This window comes from Acinonyx jubatus, chromosome E3, assembly GCF_027475565.1.
Source record: "Acinonyx jubatus isolate Ajub_Pintada_27869175 chromosome E3, VMU_Ajub_asm_v1.0, whole genome shotgun sequence".
Lineage (NCBI taxonomy): Eukaryota > Metazoa > Chordata > Mammalia > Carnivora > Felidae > Acinonyx > Acinonyx jubatus.
This window is the reverse complement of record NC_069398.1, coordinates 35,203,343-35,222,877: the sequence shown is the minus strand read 5'-3', so window position 1 is coordinate 35,222,877 and position 19,535 is coordinate 35,203,343.

Here is a 19,535-nt window from a genome sequence, read left to right as displayed (position 1 = left end):
CCACCACGGGCAGTGGCCTCCGGGCCTCTTGGCTCCAGACCTTGGGTCAAGAGCTCCGAGCCCCGCAGCGGGAGAGGCTGGAGGGAAGCGAGTCCCGGGGGTCTTGGGACAGGACCGGGACTTTCGGGGCCACCGGGCGCCCACCACCGCCCGCGCTGGCCCGGAGCAGAGAGTGGCTCCACCCCCAGGCTCGGGGGGCCGGGGGTCCACCCAGCATCACGAGGGCCGTAACCATTCTCCTTCGCACGTGCACAGCGCTTTACGGTTTGCAAAGCAGTTGTCCAGAACAGCGACAGAACCACCGAGCGCTGGGTCTGTCCAGTCGTCACCGTGGTGACACTTCACTGTTTACACACAAGCAAATGGCCCAGACGAGGAATGCGCACCCCTCCCCCCCACGGTCCCGCAGGCCGCACGGGCAGCCCCTGAGCCCAGGACACACCTGTCTCCCCGTAGCTCCCGTTCAGAGATGGGGCTTCGTCCACAGCCCCACAGGGCCCTCTAAGACAGACCTACGCGGCCCTCTTCCACCACCTGAAGAGCCCCGGGGTCAGGGACGAAGAGAGAGGGAGGAGCCCCTCTGGCCAGTGGTCCTAGTGCACTGGATTCTGCGTGCTCAGTGACCGCGCTGTCCCCGCCATGGAGAGCGGACCCCTCCCTGGGGTAAGCTTGCTCCCGCATCCAGAGGGACCCCGAGTTTGCCCTGACCCACACTTCTCTGCTCACCTTTACACATGGGTTTCCAGACAAGGCTCGGCCCGCCCCCTGCAGCCGCTACCGATTCTGCCGACCCCCCCCCCCCCAGCCTCGCCCAGGCCAGGAGGCCTGTGCCAAGAAGCACCCCCGCCCCCCAGAGTTATTTACTTTCCTTAATAACCTTTTATGAGGGGCCTGCGTGGCCTTCAGGAGCGCGGCGGAGCCCGCGCGGAGGTCATCCCTCGGATGTGATTTTATTAACTTAAAGTCCGCCCGAGGCAGGTGGGGCGGCGGCCCCTCCCCCGGGCCGCACGCTGGACGCCCGGCCGTCCTGCGGCAGGCGTGGTGCGGCCCGGCCCGCTTTAATTAAACCCTCGCTCTGCCCGCGTCTCCGACGGGCAGGCAGCCCCCGGCGGCTCAGGCACGCGGTGCCGCCACCTGTCCGCTCTCCGGCGCTCCCTGCCCACCTGCCTCTCGCCCGCACGCCTGATCTCTAAAATTGAATCAATTTCCTATTTAATCAAAATCAATCGATTTTATTTAATGCTACAGTTAATCGATTGTATTGAAGTATAATTTATACGCCGTACAACGCTCCCACTTTAAGCATACCGTTCGATGAGTTTTGACAACTGTATACACTTGTGAAGCACCGCCACAGTCCAGACGGGACGGCTCTGCCCGAGCCACACGGGGCCGCTGAGCGCTGGAGACGCGGCCGGTCCGAACGGAGGCGAGCGTGCATGTGAAACACACGCCAGGTTTCTTAGAGCGTCTGGGGAGAAAATACACTGTCTCACCAATGATTTCCATAGCGATCAGCTGTTAAACAGTAACGTTTCAAGCACACTGAGTTAATACAGTGTAGTATTGAAATTAACGTGCCTGTTTCTTTTTGCTTTTTGAGCGAGTCCGCTGGCTCCTGTGACGTTGCTATTGGCCAGCGTGGGTGCAGAGCACTCCCTTCACGCCGGAAAGTTCCGAGTGCCCTGCCCTCCCGCTCTGCTGCCCTCGGGCCCTGACCTGGGCACCGTCCCTCTGAGCCCGTGTCCCACCCGTGAGATGGGACGAGGGCATTGCCCCCCGGGCTTCTACGTGTCTGCAGGGCCCCAGCTCTGGGTGAGGGCACCTCACGTGGGCACCACTGTGCCTTACTGCCTCTGGCTCACTCTCCTGGTCAGTGCCAGAGGAGGGGGTGCTGGGATGCTGGGGACAGGGACACCCCTTGCTCTCAGATGCCCCAGAGAGAGGGAACTTGTTCACTGATAGCGGCCGCAGACAGCCCGGGAGCAAACTCCTACAAACCTCTCCTACGGCACCCACCTGGTATCCCTGGCCCACACCCGCCCCACTCCCACCTGTGACCTTTGGGGCCCGAGCTGAGGGCCCATGTGAGCCCCGAGTTTAGTCACACTGCACCTGTGAGGGCAGTTTCAGGAGGAGCATTGCCTCCTTCGAGGAGAGGCTCCCTAGGTCACGGCAACACGGGCACCGGGACCGAGGGTCATCGCAGACACGGGCACCGGGATGGGGGCTTCACCCAGAGGCTCTGCCCAGCAGGGACCCGTCTGGGGCTCCAGCATCAGGGCGCCCAGCCTCCCGTCACATGAACCTTACTGCGTGCCAGGCCCCCAGCCAGGCACAGGGGTGGGAGTGGGCACGAGGCCTCCCCAAACGGACCCTACTTTACAAAAGCTTCTCTACCTGGGGCCATAGGGCACCCGTCTGGGGCTCCACGGAGGTCAGGATGGAGGCCCCACGGGAAAAGGCCAGGCCTGTCCTCGGGCAGGAGCGTCTCCTGTGATGGCACTGTAGGGCACTGAGCAAAGCATGCGTCCTTCATCACTGGCAGAACAGGTGCACAAATACGGGGATGGGGTGGGGGAAGGGCCTTCCAGGAAGACACACGGAGAAAGAGCATGGGGTTCCAAATCACCTTGGGCCACCCCATAGAAACCACAGATTGGAGCGATAATCGCCGATGACGTAAGACATACGGGGGAGGGGGAAGGGTGTCCCCACTGTCTCTGGGCGTCTGCCCACAGTGACTCAAGCCCCCCGCCTGGATCACAGAGTCCCCACAGCACCTGGCCTATGTCAGGAGGAATCTTCACGCAGACCCACGTGGAGGGAGGGCCGTTCGACCAGTCACTTGCCTGGACTGTTTGAAATGTCGGCTTCTTGAAAGACAAAGGAAGCCTGACTCCCAGCCAAGGGAGGCCAGAGAGACAGGCGGAGATCCCACGAGTGTGGACTGGATGCAGGGTGGGCGGGTGTGCCAGCAAGGACGCCGGGCAGGGCGCGGAGCTCGAGTGGGGACCGTGCATGCATCGCTCACCCCTCAGGCTGGTCCTGGGGCCTGGGTGGAAACACAGTCTCGGGCCTCCCACGCTGGCCGGGCCCAAACCTGCATGCTTTTAGTTTTTAATCTTCTGGACAGTTTTATTGATGTGTAATTGACTTCACGTATTTAAAAGGTGTCTTGGTGGGGCGCACGGGGGCTCAGTCAGTTGAGCTTTCGACTTCGGCTCAGGTCATGACCTCACGGTTCGTGGGTTCGAGCCCCGCGTCGGGCTCTGTGCTGACAGCTCAGAGCCTGGAGCTCCTTCAGATTCTGTGTCTCCCTCTCTCTCTGCCCCTCCCCTGCTTGTGTGCTCTGTCTCTCTCTCTCTCTCTCTCTCTCTCAGAAATAAACGTTAACATTTTTTTAAACCTATTTTTCTTTAATTTTTTTAATGTTTATTTATTTTTGAGACAGAGAGAGACAGAGCATGAACAGGGGAGGGGCAGAGAGAGAGGGAGACACAGAATCGGAAACGGGCTCCGGGCTCCGAGCTGTCAGCACAGAGCCCGACGCGGGGCTCGCACGCACGGACCGCGAGATCGTGACCTGAGCCGAAGTCGGCCGCTCCACCGACTGAGCCGCCCGGGCGCCCCTAAACATTAACATTTTAAACACCGCCACACTGTTTTCCAAAGCAGTTGCGCCATTTTCCATTTCTGCCCACAGTGCCGCAAGTCCCTTCCATGTCGTGCCTGACCCTGGCTGTGGTCAGTCTTCTTTTTAGCCACTCTAGGACGTGTGTAGGGTGGGGTGTCTCAGTGTGGGCGTGGCGTTTCCCTGTGGACAAGGCTGTGAGCATCTTTCCGATGACTGAAATATGTTACGCATCTTTTACTGTTTTCACTGGTTTCCTCTTGTTGAGTTTTGAGTGCTCTTTATATATTCTGGTACAAAGTCTTCCATCAGGTGTACGATTTGCAAAGATTTTCTCCCCGTTTATGGCTTGTCACTTTGTTCTCTTAGTGTCTTTCAAAGAACAGAGGTTGTCGTTTTGATAAAGTCCAGTTTACGAATATTTTATTTTATGGATCATGCTTTTGGTGTCCTAAGAAATTTTTACCTACCCCACATTTACAAAGATTTTATCTTTGTAAACATCCAGAAGGTGTTTTCTTCTGCAAGTGTTACAGTTTGGGGGTTTACTTTGAGGTCTGTGATCCATCTGATTAAATTTTTATGTGTGGTGTGAGGCATGGGTCCTAGTTCTGTTTTTGGTTTTTGGTTTTGCACGTAGGCATCCAGTTACTCCAGCACCGTTTGTGGAAAAACCAGCTTTTCCGCACTGACTTCGCTCTTGCATTTTTGTCAAAAGCCGGTTGCCCACACACGCGTGTGTATTTCTGGGCTTTCTGTTCTGTTCCATTGATCAGTTTGTCTGTTCCTCGTACTGGCTTTGCACTTTCTTTATGACAGTAGTGTTACAAGAAGTCTGAAAATCAACAAGTGTTACTCCTCTAACTTTGTGCTTTTTTTTTCAAAGTTGCTTTTGTTTCTGTTTTTACTGTTCTCTAGGCTTTGCATTTCCACGTGAATTTTAGAATTAGCATGCCACTTTCTACAAAAAGCTGCCTGGGATTTTGTTTTAGGTTGCCCCGAACCCCCGCCCGGAAGCTTCAATGCGTTCACTGGCCCCTGGGCTTGGGGGCCCTTCCTAGGTGGGTCCAGGAGAGAGTGGTGGGGTGGGATGCGGTGGGGACCGGACAGGTCCAAACTCTGGCTGGTGCCCACCTCGTGTGGCAACCTGTCACTTCCTTTCTCCTCCTGTGACTTGGGGACAGTGGCACTCAAGGCTCCTGAACTGTTGGAGATAGAGGGGGAGGATGGTGTTGTTCGGCACAGCGGGCGTGTGTGATTCCCAGGTGGGGCTCTGGGAGCTGCACCCCCAGCTCGCTGCGAGGGCAGGCTCTCTGCAGCACCCCAACCACAGGCACCTCGCCAACCTCAAACCTCCGTGTAGTGGAGACGATGCTTGCAAAAGACAACTCGCTCAGGTACCTGAGCATTTTCCCAAACGCACCCTTCACCTGGGCCCTTTAGCAAAAATGAATAAAATGAAACAGAACATTTATTTCAAGGGACTGGGTAAGTGGGGTATGCTGATCTCAGTGCGAAACACATCGACACAGCCACACCCGTGCGCTGACCGACTCACTGTCCCTTGCTGGCACTCTGCACCAGGCCCTGCAGCCACCACGGGCACCCGTGCCAGGACGAGCCTCCCCCCGGCCCAGATAGCTCCTCTCTGAGCCCCCCAGCCGGGCCGCGAACACCCTTCTACCTTCCAGATGGGAAGCCTACCCTTGGGGTTCCCATCACACATTCCTGCTGGCTCCCTCCTCTCCCCTGTGCTCCTCGGAGCACGGCAGGATCGTCCCATCTTCCCAGAGGTCCAGAGAGGACAGGATTCTTTCCCGAGGCTGCTCAGCCTGCAGGGAATGGAGGCCCACTGGCCTCCTGGCTCCCAGCTGTCCCTATGGCACCTCGAGAGCACCTGCCCACCCACCCCTGACCCCCTCACCTGCCCTGCACCTGCCTTGCTCACCTGCCCTGCCCCTGTCCTGCTCACCTGCCCAGCTCAACTGCCCTGCACCTGCTGTCCGGCCACACTGCCTGGGGGCTGCTCCCTGCCCTGTCTGCAGCTTCCCACTCTCCAAAGAGCCACCCCAGCTATTTACCATGGACTCATTTAAGTTGGTTAATTTTTAATAATGTTGAAATTTCCATGTGCATAATTCAGGTAAATTATTTATTAAAGTGCAGGATAAAGGGATCAGGAGAATTACCAGTCAACAGTGTTACCTGGGGTGTGGGCAGGGCGGGCGAGGGGGCCGGTGCCAGGCGGGGAGAGGCGGTGGGGAGGGAAGGCCTGCCGACTGGGCGGCATCGTGGCCGGGGGGCTCCCCCTGGGCTGCTCGAGTGGCGTTGGCACGGATGCCGCCAAACCTGCTCCTCCACCCGCGGCCGCGCTGACCCCCACCTCCCAGTCCTGTAGCCTGGTGACCCCTGTTGCGCTCTTGAGCCCCCGTGTCCACTTGCGACGTCTTCCTCTGTGCCCCTGTTGGCATTCGGGCCCCTAAGGTCTGTCCCCAGCAGCCCAAGGAAACTTCCTGTGCAGAACCCTGATCACGTCCCCTCGTGAGGCTCCCACAGCAGGGGCCCCCATGAAGCCCCTCGAGGCCTGGCAGGATTTCGCTCCACACAGAGCTCACCGCAGGCCCTCCCTGCCTCTGCACCCTCATGCCCGTGCACCGTTCAGGGCAGGGAGGGACCCCCCTGGACCTGCCTGCGCCCCTCGCTGGGACCCTTCATGCCGAGGCTCCAGCCCTGACCCCCTGCTGCCCCCTGGGGCACCCCAGCCCCCTCACTGCCCCCCATTCCCCATCCACTTCCCCGGAGTGTCTCAAATGTGAGCACCATGAGTTTGTCTCCTGATTAGATCTCTCCCTTGGCCCCCCAGCACTCCTGGCGGTGCCCAGGACCCCTGCCCTGCCGCTACCTACCCCACTCCACTCGGAACAGAACTCGGCTGGTCCAGACACACTCAGATCCCAGACTCGGCTGGGGGCTCGGCCCCCCACCTCCACAGGCAGAGGCAGGAGCACCTCAGAGAGCCTCCTGAAGACCTCTGCGTGGTGGTGGGAGTGGCAGCTGAGGAAGGGGCCAGGACCACCTGACTCTGGCCAGCACGGGGGCCTCTTCCTAGTCCTGGCTTTGCAAGAGAGCCAAGAAGCCCAGAAAGAGACCCAACCCCTCCTGTGCCGGGTGGTGCCCTCGTGGCCCGTCCACCATCACTCAGCAGCCCATCGGGAACCCCGTCCCCACCAGCGGCCGCCCGGCTTTAATCACCAGCATCCCAGATACTTCACCATAATTAAAGTGGAGGGTCTTTACGGGGACAGTGGCCGCAGAGGCATCGCTTCCAAGTTACACGGCCCAGGGCAAGGAAGGTGACTGGGTGACAGGGGAGTGGACCCTGCTAACCACCTGTGCTCCTTCGGCACCTCCCCACCCCCCACTGTGCAGGTGGCAGCAAAGGCAAGGGGTGGGGAGGAGGGAGCAGGGGTCCTCAGAGGATGGGTCCCCTTCTGTGTCCTGGCCTGGCCCATCAGAGAGCCCACGTCGTGGACCCCGAGGCCCCCATTCCTGGCCTTGAGTGTGTCCCTGGCCTGTGAGGCTTACACATGGCCTCCCTGAGGAACCTCGCCCCCAGCCTCCAGCCCCATGTGGGCCGGCCTGGCTCCCATTCCCCCCCCCCAGCCTCAGGCTCCTGGTTCAGCGCATGCTGGGAAACTCATTTTACCATGGACTCATTTAAGTTGGTCCAGGTGAGCAAAGGGCCGGCCAAGGTGCCTGGGGGGCGGGAGGGGGAGGGCAGGGGGAGGGGCTAGGCTAGTCCACCATTTTCATGGCCCCCAGGTGCCAACGCCCAGGATGCTGGGGTGGGGATGGGGGTGGGAGCAGACCCTTCCTCAAATCCTGCCCCCCACAGAGATCCCAGAAGAGCTGCTGTCCTGAGTGTGACGGCCACCTTCAGAAGGAGGCAGGAGAGAGATGGGGTGGGAGCCAGCCCTGTGTCCTCAGGACCTTCACTCTCCTTGGGGCTCTCAGGACCGCCAGCTGCTTCTGCAAAGACAGGGTCCCTGGGGCCGGGCCTCCTGAGGGCGCCGAGCCCTTCGGCTGTCCTGCACACACCTGCAGCCTGGGGCTTAGACCCCAGGCTCATGCACCAAGAAGTTGGGAGCGGGTGCCCCGACGGGGGCTGTCCTGCACCTGAGCCGCTCGTCTGCGTCAGGAGGTCCGGTCTCGGGGGACAGGGAGGCACCTCTGCGTGTTGGCCAGGCGGGCACTCAGAGAGCAGCCCTGATGTGGTCACTCGGGGATCCGGGCCTCGGCGTGGCCGGGGCGTTCGGGGGAGACCACTGGCATCCCTGGGCATCTCCGAGCCTCAGCGACCACATCCGCGAAGTGGGGATAAGACTCCTGCCCCTCTGGGAGCGTCTCCGGGAACCAGGTGGAGGGGGTGGGCTGGAGCCAGACCCCGCCACCCGCTGACCTGGGGCTCCTCTGAGCCCCTCGGGGTCTCCATCTGTAACAGGGGCTGACACTGCCCTCCTGCCGAGTGGGGGTGAGGGTTACATGCGATAATGGTCGTAAAAGGCTGAAAATCGGAATTACTAATGAGGCGGCCACGAGAAGGAGCCACGAGGTGGCCGTTGCTGCCGCTGGCCGCCGGCCCTGGTCCACGCTGACTTCCGGTTGAGGGAGGCTGGCGCGCTGGCAAAGCCTCAGCCTCGGGCCGGCCGCGGGAGGGGCCGGCTTCTCGCTGCCCGGTGCGGGCACTGGAGGCCCTACTGCCTTCCTACCACCGACCGCCGGAGGGAGCCCCCCGAGACCCACCCCAGAGAAAATGGCTCCCCATGCAGGGCCCAGGTGACAATATCGTCCAACATGATCACTGGGACAGCCAGCAAAGCTGAATGCTTCATGCTCTGGGCGTTTTTCTCACCCACTTTGCAGCCCCCAAGGAGGGAGGTGCTGCTACTACCCCAGTGGACAGGCAGGGGGACCGAGGCCCAGCGGGTTAGGGGCCTACCCGGGCCAGAGGCCCCAGGAAGCTTCCAGGAAGGAGCCTGCGGCCTGCTGGGAGGGCTGGGCCGACAGCGGAGGACAGGGCCCCCTCCCACCCACCTCCCACCCTGCTTCCCGGAGGGCAGGGGCAGCGGGAGTCCACAGCAGGCCGTGTTGAAAGAAACATCCCTTTTAGAACTCATCTTACGTATTTGATTTAATCGTGGAGCGCTGATTTTTGCGAAGCAGGTCATGACCCTGGCCATTTTGTGAAAATGAATTGCCTGGGGAAATGGAAATTGTCACTTTATTGCAGGATTAAAAAATTCAATCCATTTGAAAAATAATGGGAAATAAGGCGAACCCGTGTTCTTCCTTCTCTTACTAATGAATTAGGGTCCCGGAGAGAAGCAGGTGGGCCCATGGGCCCTGTTGGATTTGATCCCCCTCCAGGGTCTTCTCGCGGAGTGGGCGTTTCCAGAGAGAGGGCAGGACTCCTCCGCCCCCTGTCCGGCTTTCCCCTCCTGGGGGCTCTGCAGGGTCCCCTCCCCACACTGACGCCTGCCTCCCGGCCCCCCAAGCCCTCCGGCGGGGCGTCTCCTGCCTGAGCATGTGGTCGGACCCGAGGGTACTGGGACACACACCAGCACCAGCACCGCTCCACGGGCCCCACAGGCACGTGCTCGAGAGACACCTACCGATACGTGTGCCAAACAATGAGAAGGGGCCACGATATCCGTGTGAACATATGTGCGTGCACGTGTTGTACTGCGATGAAAACCCACGACCTACAACTTACCATCTTCTCCGTTTCTAAGCGCACAGATGAGGGGCACCGAGCACATGGACGCTGTGGTGGGACCGTCCCACCGACCATGTCCGGAAACCTTCATCCTGCAACACTGAAGTTCTGTGCCCGTGAAACGACAGCCCTCCAGTCCCCCTGCCCTGTGTGATACCTTCTCTGTACGATGTGTGGGCGGGTCTGTACTGTTTATCATACATGTGCTCTGTCCTGTGATGCAGTGGGACAAGGTCCCGGGCCTGGAGTCCTGAGGAATCACCAGGCGGGGAGGGGTCCCAAGACCCCGACCTGCGCAAGCCTCTGAGAAAAGCAGGGGACCGTCAGCACCCAGGACCCAGACTCTGAGGGTTCAGGACAGGAGACCCCCGTGGGTACCCCGAGGTCACGGAGAGGAAGCACAGGTGCCCGCCGGGAGTCAGGGATGGGACAGGGTGGGTGTGGGGTTGGCCAGAGCTGAGTCTGCACCTAATACTCCCCACCAAGAAGCATGTGATCTGGACCACAGGCCACCCCCGGGGCTGGACGCCCAGTGGGGGGGGGGGGGGCTGCACTCATGCCAAGCACACTGTGGTGTGAACCTCGAAGGAGGCAGCCACGGAGGATGGGGGAGAGCCTGGTGGTGGGGACAGAGACATGAGGCTGGTCTGGGCTCTGTCCCCTGGCAGTGGAAGGTCGCAGGTGGCGAGGTTGTCCGGAAAGGACGGTGAGAGGCTTGGAGGTGACCTCGTGTGGCCCCAGTGAACTCCTTTCCTTCCCTTGGAGGGTCAGGCACGCTGGGGGGCGGGGGAGGGGGGGGCTCACGGGCGTGTCCCCAGGAAGAGAGAAAGGCCACAGAGCTCTTGGGCCCTGGGTTGAGCTCCACGGTTCATACTGGACCCCAGCCACCCCCTGGTGGGAGTGACTCAGGGGGCCTCAGTTTCTGCATCTGTAAGATGGTCCCCCGGGGATGTGGCCCGTCCCACCAGCTCAGCTGTGCCGGCCTCGGGGTCTCTGTGGCGGGGACACGGTTCTCACACTTATTGCCTTGCTGGACCGGCCGTCCGCAGGGGCCTGGGCAGCGCATACCAATGAGGGTGGCTGCGGGCAGGCGGGAGGCGGCAGCCTCCACGAGAACGAAATAATTAAAAGAGGATTCGGGGGATCAGGCTTGCTTACCGCCGGGGACAGTCCAGCACTTAACTCTTCCCAGGCCGGCCTGCTCGGGGCAAGCCTGTGGCCAGGCTGGGGTCAGGAGGACAGAGCCGGTGGCAAGGCCCAGGACCCCCAGGACGAGAAGCCTCGGAGGCCCAGCTGGTCCCCCAGGGAGGACCCACAGCTCCCCCCGGGGGCACCCCCGCTCCTGACTGTGTCCTGCTGGGCCTTGCGCTTGGTCCCGTCCTCGTGTCTCCCCGGGGAGCCCCGCCGACCACGCTGCCCGCGGCCCCTCCCGCCCGGGGCCTGAGAAAGCCCACCACGGCCTCTGATCAGCCCCGCAGGACGCCCAGGCTCCCGGCCCTTCCCCACAGCTCCTTGTCCCCAAGGGGCCCGGGGCCGGGCCTTTCCCACCCCGGCCACCGGCCACTGGCCTTCCCATCTTGAGCCAAGAGCAGGGCAACGGAGACGGCCCGGCCTCGTTCCGGAGCGCAAGCCTCTGCCAGGCTCCGGCGGCCGGCCTCGGGCTACGCGCTCCCGCTGCCCATGCCACAGTCTGCAGCCTGACATCCGCCCCTGAACCCCCCGCCCCGCCTCACGTCCGCCCCTGAACCCCCACCCCGCCTCATACCCTCTCAGAAATTACTTGTGGCTCTGATCAGCCAGAACCGGCCTTTGTGGTGACAGACCGACTCACGTACATCCTGCAGCTGGGCCACGGGCTACACTCATGTCAAAAGAATGTATCGAGCACCCACTGTATACCAGCACAGAGTATGTGCTGGGGAGACAGTGGAGCACGAGGCTGACAGGCCTTGTCCCCAGAGCGAGTGCTCTCCTGGGCAGATGGACAGGACACGCCAGCCATAAAGAATAAGAGGTCGTTTTTAAGGTTTTTAAGCAGAAATGAGGGAACGGAGTTTGGCAGGGGATGCGTCCGCTTATCTGTTGCCGCGAATCAAGCCGCCCCGAACCCAAAGCAACAACCATTTAGTTGTGCTCAGGAGCTCCGCGGCTCGGGGGCCTTTGGACAGAGTCCAGGCCTGGTTGGGCAGAGGTGAGGGGCCCCTAAGGCCCCCCGTGAGACTCGGTTTCCCCAGGTCGAGCCTCTCTGGCCCTGGCTGTAAGGACAAGACGCCTGACTCCTATAGGGCCTCAGGACACAGGGGTGTGGCCCTACTCGCTGCACGGGGATGAGCTTGACCAAGCCCCACTGCCCCGTGTCACACACACAGACACTGAGGCACAGCCGAGGGGCAGTGAGGGCCCTGCTCAGAGTGGAGTTTGAGCTGTGCCCATTCTGTGTGGGGGAGGGACGTGGGGTGGAAGACCTGGGCCGGGTGCCCCCAGCCGGGGGACAAGGGGAGGTGACACTTGCCGTACCCGCCATACTCCTGCTGGCCCGGGCAGGGGTGTCCCTGATCTCAGCGCTGCCAGCAGCCAGCTTAGAGAAGGGCCTCCCCCGGGGCCACAGGCACACAAACAAGCCTGGGCGGGTCCTGTGGGAGCCGAGCCGTCCCAGGGCATCCTGCCCGCCCTCCTGGCCACGGCCCAGCCCTTACTCACCCACTCAGTGGCCCTGGATGGCACCTGGGACACAAACCCTTCAGCTCCCCTTTGCCCCTTCTGTCCCCAGGCCTGGTGCGGCCCAGGGCAGCCTGGGGCGCCGTCCCTGCCGGCCAGGACCTTGCTCCTGGAGCCCTGCACCCCAGCTCCTTCCCGCCTCTGCAGTCGGGCCATCACCCCTTTGCCGCGGATCCCACCACGTGGGCTGTGTGGCAGCAAGGCGGACACCCGGGGGGCCGGGCTCAGGACTCCAGCCACGCCAGCTGCAGATTCTGCCCCCAGCCCCTGCCAAGGCCTGTGCAGACACCCTCCCAAACACACATGGTGGGTTTTTATTAAACTTCCTTGTTAATTGCACAAGTAATGCATGAATACATCTGGAGTGAGTTTTAAAACAAATCCCAGACACCATATCATTTCAGTCATAAATACTTCAGTATACAAATGGGGCTTTAAATAATTTGCTGTTGAAATGATGTTGGTTTCTCCTATGATCAACATGGCACATGCTAATAGAGCAAAGACGATGGGGAAGCGGGCCCCAGCCAGCCTCAGGGACAGCCAACAGCAGAGCCACACTTCCGGTCTCCCGCCTGGGCCTTTCCTGGCCACAGTGTGCACCTGCGGCCATCTGCGCGTGGGCTTTCCACGGAGCTGTGCCCCCTGCTCCTCTCCCTTAGTGATGCATTTGCATTTCCCCAGGGCCGTTACCCGCTCACGAAACGTCTATCCCAAAGGCCTCCTGTTGGGTGCGATTCTTTGCGGTTATAAACACTGCGCTGAACATCTTTGTGCTGGAAACGATGTATGGTTTTTGGATCATTCTCCAAGGAGAGGTTCCCAGACGCCGGATTCCACCATCAAAGCTCCCGTCCCCAAATTGCTTTCCAAGAAGACACAAACACTGTTGAAACCCTCATAAATCATGGCGGGGACGGGGGCGCCCTGGCGCAGCTAGGTCACTTGAGCAGCAGGGCCCTCCTGGCCCCTCGGTTGTGTGGGAAGGTGGCCTGGAGGGCCGGGGCCTGGTCCTCAGCTGCCCACCACCTTGCCCATGGTGGCAGCTGGGCATGCCTTTCTGGGCACACTGAGCCCAGGCTCGCAGGAGGCCTTGTCTGGTCCTTGCACTGCCCTCCCGGCCTCATGGACACCGAGTCCAGCTCCCAGAGGGACAGAGGACCCTGTCCCTTTTCACGGCTGCACCCACTCTGCAGGAATTCAGGAGGGGGAAGAGGCTGGGGAGGGAGAATTCACCTCTGGGTGTGGATTCAAGAGTGTTTGTTTTCATTCCCGCCTCTCCCCTGGGCCTCAGTCCTGCCCCCAGGGAAGGAAGGCAGCTTTTTGAGCCCAAGCAGGAGTGCTGGGGCCCCCAGACTCGTCTCTCTCCACCTGCTCCATCCCGGGGCCCAGAGAGGGTCTGCGACTTGCTCAGAACCACCCCCCTCCCCCTAGACCCCTGCTCTGACCCAGTGGCCAGAGGCCCAGCGAGGAGAACACAACAGCAGCCCCATTTCTGGGCGGGAGGGTGGCCCCCAGGTGCCAGGACCTGGCCAAGCCAGTACCTGCGTGTGAGCCTCCCCGAGGCAGGTAGCATCCCTGTTTCACCGACGAGGGAACTGAGGCCAAGCTTGGCAAGGCTCCAGCAAAGCACCCGGCCTGGGGGGGAGGGGGGGACTGCGCCCACCGCTACCCCCCCCCCCCCCCCGCACACTCCTCCAACCCTTTCTGTGCCCGCTCCCCTGCCCTGGTTTGAGCAGGATGCCTGCCCCGTGGGTTCCACAGGGGAGCTCCAGAAGGAATAAAATCAAGCTAGGTGAGACATCCAGGCAGAGGGGAATTGGGAGTGGGGTCACAGATGGAAGTGTACCCCTCCCGGGGCACCCAGGAGAGAGGAGGCCAGGTGGGCTGGGGGGAGGCCAGCCCAGGGCGCACCCCACCCACCCTCTGTCCCTGGGGCAAATCTCCCCAGCGCTCCCGGGCCAGAAGCACCTCCCACCCCCACCCGTGCCCGCAGCTCCCCTGCCCCACACAGGCCTTCCAGGCCCTCCTCCCCCAGCCCCTCGGATCTCCTCCCGCAGGCTCCCCGCGGGCCCCGCCCCCTCAGGTCCCGCCACCCCCCAACCCCCACCCCGCCGCCCCCCCCCCCCCCCCCCCCCCCGCCCTCCAGCGTAGCCCCAGCCCCAGGTGCTCGGCGGCCCGGCCGGAGGGGCGGCTCCAGCTGTCAGCCGGCGGCGCATCACACGCTGTAAGAAGGTGTTGACAGGAGCAGCTGGACGCGGGCGGGTGATGAAAAGAAGCAAATTCTCTGCGATTCCGCGCGCGGCCTCCTGGCGGCGGGGGGCGCCCCCTGCCGGCGGCGCGCGCCACGGCCCCCCCGCGCCCACTGTGCGCGCGGCCCCATTGCACAGGCCGGACACTGAGGCCGCTAGGGGCGCGCCGCCAGGTGCACGGCTCGGCCAGAGGTGCCACAGGACAGTGGGGGCCGGGCCCTCGCAGGCTTCCCGTCTCTGAGCTAAGGTCAGCTCACTTACTCGTCCACCAGCAGGGCTGGTGCAGGGATCACCCCAGGAGCAGGGTGGAGGGCACGGTGAGGAGAGCCGAAATGTGCGCGCAGCAGGGGCAGTGGGGAGGTGGAGGCGGATGGAGACCCCAAAGGGGCCTCATGAGCCCTCAGGTCAGGTGCCGACACTGCCTGACTCCCTGGACCCGCCGTGTTGCCCCTGCACCCCGATGGAGGAAGAGGGCTCCTGGGGGGCTCTGGACCACCCTCCTGGCCACAGCCCTGCCCACACAGACACCGATTGGGAGATGGAAGGTAGTGGACACCCTGGCTGTTAGCTCACTGCCCCCACATGCCCTTCTCTGCCCCTCCTCCCGGGAACAGAGACAGAGGGAGAGGTAAGAGACGCGGCAGGCAGGGTCTGGGAGACAGACCCAGAGACACGGGGACAGATGGGGTGGATGGACCAGGGAGGGGAGGAATCAGCAGACACAGGGTTTCCAGTCTCCCCTGAGGAATTGGCACAAAGGATTTCCACAGTCTTTGTGTGAAGCCACCCGGGGCTCTGCCCACGGCAGCCACCGGTGACCCCATGTGACCCAGGAGGGTCCCAGGCCCAGACTTGCCTCTCAGCTCGATATGGATGTGGGAGCACAGGTACAGATATTTCTGTCCTATGGGGGCTCACCCGGCTCCAGCCCAGTCTTGGGGGTCCAGCCAGCTACACCTGAGCCCACCCCGCACAGCTGTGGAGATGTAGAGAGGACCCTAGAGGGGAGATAGCCTCTGCTTGAATGCTCCCGCTGATGAGGAGCTCACTACCCCCTAGAAGCAGCCACTTTGTCTCTGGACCTCTCAAAGAGTTAGAAAATTCATATTCTGAGTGGGTCTTTTCTCCCGATGGCCCCGCCCCACAGTCTGTAGCGCCAACCTCTGGAAGCCCGTGCACCACAGACATTGACCCGACAAACGTGTGCCGAGTACCTTCCACGTGTTTGGGGCCTGCTGTTGGTGCTGGAGCCATTCTTTAGGACCTAGGAGGCACTGAGGGAGAGAAAGTGCACCCCAGGCCTGTGCCAGCCCCACAAGGCCAAGGTCGGGAACAAGCTGCGATTCAGCACCTCCTGTGTACCAGACCTCAGGCAGCCCCATTTCACAGATAAGGAAACTGAGGTTCAGAGGAAGATGAGGGCCCTGTGCTGGGCACCAGGCAGGTTGGGATGGGCCAGACTCTGCCTTGCCCCCTTAGGATGGCTCTAGGGTTGGGGTGACCCGAGGTCCCGAGGTCCCGGGGTCGTCAGACTCACAGACACGGAGTAGACAGTGGGGCCGGGGCTGGGGGAGCAGGTGGGGGTCCATGTGTAATGAATGGGGACAGAGTCGGTGTGGGGAGATGGAACGTTCTGGAGAAGGACAGTGGGGACGGCTGCACAGCAGCGTGAATGTGCTCGGTGCCCCCGAAGTACATAGCCTGACGTTGGTTAACATGGTAACTTTTATGTGTATTTTACCCCAAGAAAAAAAATTGGGGGTGAGGGAAACAGGTGCTCTTGCATAGCCTGCCTCCCGTCCTTGGGGTCTCCTGGCTGGACCCTCTTTGGGGAGGGGGCCGGCTGGGGGAGGCTGACGTGTGGGTCAGGAACAGCCGGACTTCTCCATCCCTGGGTGTGGGCCGTCACTGACCCTCTCTGGCCCACCTGGGGCTGGCTGTCTCCAGGCGACTTCGGGGACCAGCAGTTTAGGGTTTCCACTTGGGGCAGCGGTGCGGGCTTTCGGAGGTGTGATGACGAGCTGGGATGTTGCCTCCTCTCTGGGACAAACCCTTCCGGTGGGAGCAGGGGACTGAGCTCCCCTCTCGCTCTCCTGTTCCCAGACCCGAGCTGCTCACTGGGGGTCGTGGCCTGTCTGCTTGGCGCTCGTCGGCCCCGACTGAGCTGTGGGCTCCGTGAGCTGCACAGGCCTGGCGCACAGCGGGAACGCAGGAAACTGTTAGGAAACGGACGAATGTCACACGTTAGAGAAGAAGGGCCCTGGACTCGCGGACGCTGTGTGCAGAGGCGCCCCCTGTTCAGGCGTCACAGCGCTCGGCCCGCTCGGGCCGCCCGTCAGGGGCTGCGGGGTCTCCAGGAGACGCCTGCCCGGAGGGGCGGTGAGGCTGGTGTCTCCGAGCTGCTGTGCCAGGGACACGGGCTCTGAGCCCCGCTGCTGCTCCCCACCCCCGTGCCCCTGCCCCCCTCGGCCCGAGGTCGTCCAGGACATCTTTTGGGGCCTGTCTCTCCAGTTTTCCTGCGCCCCTGCCTCCTCACTCCTGTGCCCGGTCTCCTTACGCCTGCGCGCCCCCCATTCCTGCACCCCCCTCCTCACGCCTGCGCCCCCCTCCTCACGCCTGCGCCCCGCCTCCTCGCTCCTGCGTCCCCGCCTCCTGACTCTTCAGGGCCCTGATTTTGGAGTAAGAAACGTGCTCGGAAGCAGCAATCACACGCCAGTGTCGCCTGTCCATTTGGCAATGTTCTAAAACGACAGATTGCATGTCGGGGAGACGGCCACGCTCGCCGTTCGCGTGGCTGATGGGATGCCTACGGGCACAGCCTTCCTGGAGGGCAGGCGTTTGGTAGATGTTCACTGCAGGTTTAGGAATGCCCAGGCCTTGGGGCCCTAAGACAGTGGTCATGGGAGGCCTGGGGACGGGGGTTAGTGTCTGATGGGGACGGAGTCTCAGTGTGGGAACATGGAAAGTTGCGGAGATAGACGGTGGTGATGGCTGCACAGCCGGGTGAGCACGCGTAGTGCCCCTGTTCACCTAAAAACGTACCTCTGAACGGGTGATTGCAGTCGGAGAACTGGCACCCTTCCCTCCCGTGGCCGTGGCAGAAATTGCTCCCTGGCAGGGCTCGTGTGGCAGTCCCCCCTGCTGCTGTAACCAGTTACCCCAAACTTGGTTAACTCAGCACAACTATTTCCACACAGTTCTGGGGGTCAGAAGTCAAAAGTGAGTCGGCAGGGCCCAGTTCCTTCTGGAGGCCTTCCTGGCCTCTTCCTGGCCTCTGCTGGCCACCTATGCCCCCCGGCTTCAGGGCTCTCCCTCCATCTCCAGGGCCACCCCTGACCGCCTGTCTCCTCTCATAAGGACCCTTGGGACGCATCAGGCCCACCTGATGCCCCAACAGCCCTGACTCACAGCTGCGAAGTCCCCTTTGCCATGTAAGGAGCCCTATTCACGGGTTCCAGGGGTTACAACGTGGACACCTTTGGGGCCATTATTGAGCCGCCACGGCTGGGCCTCAGGGTCCTTCCTCCCTCGGTGGTCCGGAAAGCCGCGGGCGACCAGAGCTGGCCCTGTGCTGAGACAGCATTGCTGCACACATCCGTGACGTCCGGCCAGAGGTCACCAGGAGCTGTCCTCGGGACATGGGGCTGCAGGTGAAACTCTATTTTCTCCTGCGTACTTTGGGATTTTCTCACTGCTGCAATGAGCACGTACTACGCATACGATGAGCAAGGCAGAGGATAGACAACACGATGGCTCAGGGGACAGATGACAGACTGAACGACAAACCGCGGGAGACAGGCCGCAGGTGGCTTTCCTCCCGGCTGTGCTGACGCATCGGCCGTGGCACCAGGTCTTTGGGGTCTGGTGCCTGGAGCCAAGGGCAGAGCCAGGATAGTGAGCGTGGACTTAACACTTCTTCCCCCGCAGGTTCCAGGGCAGCAGCAGAGAGAAGGGGTGAGGTCCGTGTCTGAAAGCCCAGAGCCCAAGGAAGGACAGAGCCGGGCCAAGGCAGGGTCTGAGCGGGGCGCGGGCTCCGTTGTCCTGCCACCTGCTCTCCTAACTCCCGCAGCACCTGCGGGCGTCCTTCCCGAGAGGCCCAGAGCAGGGCCGAGACTTGCTCAGGCCCACACAGTCCGAAGGGGGCCCAGGGGCCCCTGGGGGACAGGTCACTCCCAAGAGGTGGCCCGGGGTGGAGGCAGACACCTTCCAAACAGGGCCAGAGGTCTATTCGGGGCAGCGGTGGGGGTGAGCTTCCCCTCCGTGCGGGGAGCTCGGGGGTCCAGGACCAGCCCCAGAATCCCAGAATGCCCCCAGCCAGCGGCCGCAGGATTCTCCATCTGTCAGGAATTCAATTAGGTGGGAGAGTCCTTATTAATTTTATAGGCTTTGCTGGTCCGGGAGGCTGTGCCAGGGGCGAAATCCGGGGGCCGCCTCTCCCGTCGGAGCCCGGGGTCAGCCCGCAGAGGCAGCGTGAAGGCACTGGTTGAGGCATTAATGAGAAGCCTCTAGGTGCGAATAATAGTTTAATAGGTGTGACTTAACGGGGGGCGCCCTCCCCGGGCTGCCACGCACCTCCCGCACACCCAGACAGCCCGCCGCGCTGGCCTCCCCACCTTGTTAGAATAAGTAATTAGAGTGTACGAACACTCACTTTGACACTTTAATAAAGTGTCAGCCATCACCAATTTGGTATTTAATAAAATAACATTAAATATTTATTACGTTTTTGTACGCATTGTATTTAAAACACATTCGACCCCCACTCACCACCCCTTCCCGGCCCCCCAAGGGCTTCATCCCAAGGACGCCCCCTTCCCACCTCTCGGGAGCCACCACGTGGCAGGACTCACGAGGCTGGTAATCCGAAGGGTGAGGTTGGGGGTGGGGGGTGCCTGGGGAGGGCGCGGAGGGAAGAGAGGAGCCCCCACAGGAGAGGGAAGCCAACGGGCGACCTCAGACACGCCTCGGGAGGTTTGAAGACCTCCGTGTTTCCCGCTCCGCCGTCGCTCGGGGCCAGGACCTGTTCCAAAGCGCGTCTCGCCTGCCTCGCCTCCCTTCCAGTCTGCAGATAGAGGCTCCTCCCCTACTGTCCCCTACTGGCCGGTGGTGCCCGTGCCCCAGCCAGGGCCGCGGACCGGGGCAAGGGGGGGCGGCA